This window comes from Aulonocara stuartgranti (assembly GCF_965226115.1).
Source record: "Aulonocara stuartgranti genome assembly, chromosome: 13".
Lineage (NCBI taxonomy): Eukaryota > Metazoa > Chordata > Actinopteri > Cichliformes > Cichlidae > Aulonocara > Aulonocara stuartgranti.
In genome coordinates, this window is record NC_138949.1 from 5,117,501 (window position 1) to 5,122,635 (window position 5,135).

At 33.9% G+C, this 5,135-nt stretch overlaps 1 long non-coding RNA gene across 1 annotated transcript in view; it reads left to right on the top strand.

Annotated features, from left to right (window-relative positions):
* The window catches only part of LOC309720706, a 4,526-nt gene extending 1,538 nt beyond the window's left edge, over positions 1-2,988 (top strand). The window contains exon 2 of the long non-coding RNA XR_014280560.1: positions 1,689-2,988. This is a non-coding gene — a long non-coding RNA (uncharacterized lncRNA). The remainder of the gene's footprint in view (positions 1-1,688) is intronic.
* Positions 2,989-5,135: the final 2,147 nt, after the last annotated feature.

The window sequence follows — 5,135 nt, forward strand, 5'->3', positions numbered from 1 at the left end:
TTAACAAACCAGTAAAATTGGTTTATTTCACAGATATTAAAAAAAATGTTTATGGTGATTTCTTTGTCACCTTTGCTAATGTTTAACTGACAGCTTAGCTAAAGAAGTGCCTGCTAACGGTAGAATTCGGTTTTTATAACCAGAGGTTTTAGGTACTTATTATTTGTTCGTGCTGGGTTTTTTTTAATATATATAATAACATCAATTATGGAGTTGTGTTATTGATTTGGGTCTACATATTTCGATTTAAGAGATTAACTGTGCGTTTAAATCAATAATACTCACCTACCTTTTGCAGTTACGTTTTAGACGTCAAATAACAGCCAACGGTCTGATGTTCTAGAAGGAATCTGCTCGCGACCATCAAAGTGCGTGATGCGCTCGAGACAAAAGCCGTTTATTTCGATATACTTAGTGTGTAGAGGGGTGTCTACTCATAAGACAAACAGTCAGCTGGTTAAAAACTTTCATCATTGTTAACAATATTACAGAGGCACTGCCAGCTCATATTAATGTCATCAAGAGTCACCATGAACTGTATCTAGCAGATGTTTTGTGCCTAACATCTGCAGCTGTTACTTTTCAGCTCAACACCCCCCCCCCCCCCCCCCCCCCCCAATATTAGAATTCACCTTGCATTTTCAGGAAATAACAAGCAAGTACCTTGTAACTAACCTATAGATTGTATTATCTGTCAGGAACAGGAGGAAAGACCCAACTTTTGAAATTGCTTATGTGGCCACTTTTTTGACAGCTGGAACATAAAGAACACATTGTTGTGTAGAACAAGTCCTTAAGACCCTCACGGTTCAAATTGTATTTTCATTGCCTTGGGTTTAGAAGCAGTATTTCAAAAGGTGCACCGATGCAAATTTGACAGGGATTTGCCACAGAGAAACATAATGTCAGTAGTTACTACAGGCATATTGGATAGAGCATTTTGATTGGCCCGATAAATTCAAACTTATTTTCCATTGGTAGAATTGTCTTCACCAGACAAATGGTTTAAATCAGGGCAGCTGGAGTTGATTGACGACTTTAAGATTCATGATCTAGATCTTTTTAGTAATTTCTATACTTCTAAACAATGTTAAAAAACCAAAACAATATTTAACAGTTGACTAAAAAAACCCACCCTGCATTACAGTATAATGTTTAAATTTGAGAAAATACAATGACATGAGTATTAAACAGAAATGTATTAAGTGTGGCATAAATAATATCAGTGAGATTATGATTTTATTTATTACAGAAATACAGTAATGACAGTTTATACTATATTTGGAATGATATATGTATATTGTTTAATTGTAACAAAATGTTATTGAGCCTGTTTTTATTTAGCTATCATTAGGAATTTACAGTTATATCTCTAGACACAAAAATAAGTATAATTTTTATAAGCTTTACTCTAACATGTTATGTGCAATTATCAGGTTGGGTCTGTGTCAATACACATTTCTAACTTGTTTTATATATATATATATATATATATATATATATATATATATATATATATATATATATATATATATATATATATATATATATATATATATATATATATATATATAGATAGATAGTATGCATTTGCATTAGTTTCAATTTGTAGAAATAATACCAAGTGTTATTTGGTTAATCTGTGGTTATGTTCATAGTATCTTTTTTCTGTTTTCCACACTTCACAGAACCAGGATCGCAGAGTTCAGGGGTGTCAGGAAAAACCTTCAACCAAACAACTGACAGTATTATGAGCGGATGGCCCAAGCTGTACACAGAAAAATAAGAAGAAGACAAGAACCTGAACTTCATGGTCAGCATCTAAGAGTATCAAAACACTGCATAACAAACACTGCACTCAAGTAATTTACCAACCCTCACTGTAGGGAGCATGCAGTGCAAAGCCATATGGATGTGTGTGTTTGTTTGGTTTTTTTGTAGATAGTTAGATATCTAACTATCTATCTATCTATTTTAACTTGTACATAGTTAAGATTTGGCTCTCAATGCTCTAAATCCTAAATGAAGCCATCCTTTCTTTCATCATTCTGATATTTTATTTATTTGACTTTTGGGGGTTTTTTTGTTTTGTTTTTTCTTTTAAATGCTTAAAGCCACAGTGTGACCCATACCTTCACTATAATAAATGCCATGCAAGTGCCAAAACTATACAACTTAATACTATTGCAGTAGTATTATACTGTACCATTAGAGCTAATTTCGAAGCATCAGATCTATGCTCACAAGTAAACATCTCATACTTCAAAATTTACTGAAAATAAAGGGACTGATGGCCCATCTATCGATAGATAGTAAGATATCTGTCTTATTATATAGATAGATAGATATTTTATTTTTTGCTTATTACCCTCTTTAAATTGTGAGGCCAAGCTTTCAAATATAACAAATCTGAATAGATTACATACTGCTGCAATAGTGTTATTATATACAGCTTTGGCTCTTGCAAGAAATGCCAATCAGTCACTTTTTGTTTGGCCACGATCAGGTGGTGTTTTTCTTTTTATTTGGGATGTAAGGCTTTAAAATATTATAAATTTAGGAGATTCCTCCCATCAGATAGCAAACTGTACACAGTAATACTACTGCAGCACTGAACTTCTATAAGACACTGACTGTGACATACTGAATTAGATCAGCGACTCACAGATGCATTTACACCAAAGTGGTGGGTGGCCCCAGAAGTTGCCTCACTCGTCCTTCAACTGTTGACTGACCTGGATGGGGCACACTTCTCAGCATACATCTGATGCTTCCAAATTTGCTCATCCAAGAGACTGTTAAGCTGCGTTAGGTGAATGGATTAGTATCATGTTTTAGCTTTCTACAGTTCTTTGTGAATATACAGGTGTTCTTTTATATTAATTGTTCTGATTGTTTTATGTGAATATGGTAGGTAGATCACTTGTTTCTAATAATTTGTTTCCTTAATTTAATTTTGCAAAGTTGAATTAAAACCTCAGAAAGACAGCCTGTTTGTGTAAATCCATTTGTTTCACGTTTCCATAGCAGCTCCTGTAACCGTTTTGGGGAATTTTCTTTTTTCTTAAGAAACTGCAGTGTGAATGCTTGAATATGAATGTATGCACTGAAATGAATTAATTGCTGAATGTTAAGTTAAAAATTCTGAATGAGCTGGAAAATGCAGAATTTTTAACCTGAAAACAAAAGTGCTGAACTTTTGAAAGCTGATGTTCACACAGAAGAAGTTGGAAAAAAGCTAAACATGTTTAAAATGTAAATAATAAAAAGATGAGTAATGACAAAAGAAAATTTAGAGTCAGAAAACCTCTGAATGAATATTAAAAGTTCATATTCTTCTAATTGAAATGAACTTAAAAGATGAACAAACATTCTGCAGAAAATACAAACTTTAATATACAGCATAATGTTTTTCAGACATATACACATGTGTATATCATGTTTAATAGTATTACATACATCAATTTGTTTTGTATGTCATAGAAAATAACATAAAAATCTTAAGTCAGCTTTAACAGCTTCTTTCTGAAAAGGACTAGTAGAATAAATAAAAATAACTAAATTAAATAAGTAAATAAAAATAATAAGGAAGATATGAAATACATGAAAATTCAACTTTTAAAACCACAATCCTGAACCTTTAAATTGTGTTGGTTTCTTAGAACATGGCTGAACAGCTGTTTCTATCGGTCTACTTAATCTTCTGATCTGTCTACACATCGTTTTATTACTCATTCTTCTTTACGTTTTAATGTAAACAGAGTCCACACTGTGGTAAAAGAGAACTGTATAGAGATTTTTGAGTAAACTCAAATGAAAGCCTAAGGTGGTGACACAGTTTAACACATGCAAATAATCAAATAAGCACATTAGTCCTTTTTGTGAACATGGATAAATAAGTATCATTAGTTTACAGCATTGTTCAGCCATGCCGCTAAATGCTTTTTTACACATTGTTTTAACCTGGGCTCAGACACAAAGTCCCAAATTTAGTTAGTCCCTGACTTTGAGTTGTGGTTATGACTAATTATTATACACAAGGCTTTATCTATCTGAACTCTAAGGACACAAATATGAAAAAAAACTATACTTACCAGCTGATACCCCACACTACACACTAGGTGTGCCATGTGACCTGAAACTTTGGTACAAAATCATCATAATCATTCTGTTAACACTGTTTTTTAACACTGTTTGTGTTGCTGTTCAGCAGTTTAAAATGTTTTAGATTGGATTACATGGAATGAATTTGAATTTTCTTGGGGGGTTTTGTGTGCGTTTTGTTCTTAGCAGATTTTTTCTTCCATACTGTTGAATTCCAGTTACCACATTTCTGGTCATATGACATCCCGAGTGCCCACTTAAAAAAATCCCCACAGTTAATTCAACATTAGAACAAAATAAAAAAATGTTAAATAAATAAAGGTTTGCTCTGTGATGAAATACTAAATAAGCATACATTGTACAGAGCACTAACAATGACAACAATCCTTTAGCCTGTTGATCAGAGAGAGGCAGTCATTATGTCCATTTAAAACCTGTAATCACAGAGCACAACGTTTCTGTGAAACTATGAAGTCCCATATGATCCTCATCATGTCCAGTGACTGCAGAGTGGATCCTCCCTGTCATCCGACCAGTGTTTGATGTGTGGCAAGCAGCACAGAAGCAGGATAGCGGAGGACTTTAAAAGAAGAGCAGAAAACAGGAATATGTAGTTGTAAATGTAAATATCAGTGATACTTGTCTTGTGAAAGGGAATAAAATAATGGAAATGTTAACTTACACACTCATTTAGGGAGGATCTTGACACTGCACAGAGGAGGCACAGTCAGTCTGACAATGATGGTGATCTCCAGGGATGTTTTCCTGCAGCAACATTCTTGCCAACTGGCCATATGATCCAGAGTAGTGGGTTTGTAATGAACAGAAAGGTGTATATGTTAGGTAGTGTGCACTCAGAGCTGGTCCTAAGAAACAAACACATCCTGTAATAAACTGAATACCTGTAGTAGTGCTGCTGCAAATATGAAGCCCTTCTATCATGAGTGGTTTCAAAGAAGGTGTTTTGGAGGCTCAGTCACAGAAACTGTGCAGTCTGTTCAGTCCTGAGTGTCTCAGCTCTGAAGGGGATG